Consider the following 2,043-nt stretch of genomic DNA (forward strand, 5'->3'; position numbering starts at 1 on the left):
CTCTAAGGGAATTGGTTTTAGGGCTGTCTTCTCTCTCTTGCTTGACTTTTGTTTTGAAATTTTCTCCAAAATCTCTTAATTCTGTGAAGTGTAATGATAAAATGAACAACAGGGACACTTTGAATTCAGCAGCATCTTCAGACCACCCCCTCACGACTCTGAAGTCAGCTGAGTAGGTGATACATGCACTGTGATAGTGCAAACAAACATCTGCTTCAGTGGGTGTGTGCTTACTCACTGCAACATGCTCTTGAATCTAATTGGGAATTTCCAGGCATATATTGTTCACACGTTCTCCAAAATAACTTTTAAGTATAAAGTGTATGAATTAATCATCCTTTTAATCCAGCAACAGCTGTGCTATATCTGTTCAATCACAAGATAGTTATTTCTGTCCTGGGTATTCAGGATGCTGAGCAAAATGGAATATTTTTGTATTTTCTTTTTTTGTCAAGAGGAATTTCCAGCTTTAATAATTAAAGTCGTTGAATTTGGTTGAGATTGGCAGACAGCAGTGCAGAGAAGATTTAGCAGAAGTACTGTCCCATAGAGTGGGAGAGTGGGGCTCCTTCTGTTTTTTGCTTTTCCAGAGCTTCTTCAACACAGAGGTACACAGGCACAACAGCACAAGCATCTTACATTTCAGAGTCTGGATGTGTACACCAAATAGGAGCATCAGTCCGTGATGTCTCCTTGGTGCTGATGAGGACAACCGGTGCATCTTGTGACACCAACTCAAAGGGGATGCAGTTGACTGTTCCGGTTGTCTGTTGGCCTTGTTGCACCATGCAGCTGCCAGTTCTACTGTGAACTTTGACACATCATTTAAGACAGGTCTACAATGTAGAATGCAGTGTGGGGTGCCATTTGTGAGCATGACCCAGGCAAGTAGTTGCTCTTGTGGATCAGCTGAGAGGGCTCAAGTATGCCCAGGTTACTTCTATCTATCTGTAAATGGGGAAATAGCACATCCCTGCTTTAAGGATGGAGAGAAATATGTTAAAGGTCTGAAAGATAATGAACATCCAGTATTATCATGGAGAGTAACCCCAACCCCACTGACTCTGACACATGTTTACATGTGCTTATTGTTCTGCCTGGGATGAGAGGCAAAAGGTGCAAAACAAATATCTATAAATACATATTTCCCAGTGAAGGAGAAGCTACTAAAGCTGCTGGAGATCCTTGCTAGCTTGGGACCTGCTTGCTGTGTGCTGACCTGCACTGGGTTCTGCTCTCAGACCCACTGCAAGAAGAAAGGATGAACTGCTGGGTAAGAAGTCCCATGCCTCTGCACAGCCCTCCTCAGGTGTGTGTGTGGCACTGGGAGGCATCCCTGTTTCTCATGGCAATGGGGCAGTAGGCTGACAGTTAGCAGAGTCCTTACAACTAAATAACATGAAATGGAATGCAAGAAAAGGAGATTTTCTTTTCTTTTTGACTTTACACAAAGAGCAGGCTTTTAAGCAATTCTTACAACAGTGAATGTAAGCAATTCACAATGCTATAGAATTTCTGATAGCAATGAAAATTTCATTGTCATTATTTGAGTGAAAGATCCACACAAATTCTGGGAGGTAAGTGAAAGGAATCTCTGCTTAAAATTCAGTGTGCTTTACTCTGTATTCAGAAAAGGTCGTTTAATACCAGAGAAATTGTCTTAGCAATTTCATTAGAATGGTACCTTTAAGTTAAACAGCATGATGTTATAGTCTGGAAACATGGTGGAATACAACATACTAGTTAAAAATCATATCAGATTTCTAATAAAGAAAACTGTTAAAAGAAAAAAGTTTAGTAGTGAAATGTCTACTGCAATTCAAAGATGAGCTGGTATGGATTGCCTTCTATATTGATTTTGCTTTCTGCTTAGCAACAGGACTTAATGCTAGTTCCATAAAAATCCGGAGAAACCTGCAAATACCCTCTTGCTGTTGTAAAAAAGTAAAGAGAGAAAAATACAGGAAGGAAGGAAGGAAGGAAGGAGGGAAGGAAGGGAGAAAAAGAAAGAAAGAAAGAAAGAAAGAGAGAAAGAGAGAAAGA

Source organism: Numida meleagris, chromosome Z (assembly GCF_002078875.1).
Source record: "Numida meleagris isolate 19003 breed g44 Domestic line chromosome Z, NumMel1.0, whole genome shotgun sequence".
NCBI classification, from domain to species: Eukaryota; Metazoa; Chordata; class Aves; order Galliformes; family Numididae; genus Numida; species Numida meleagris.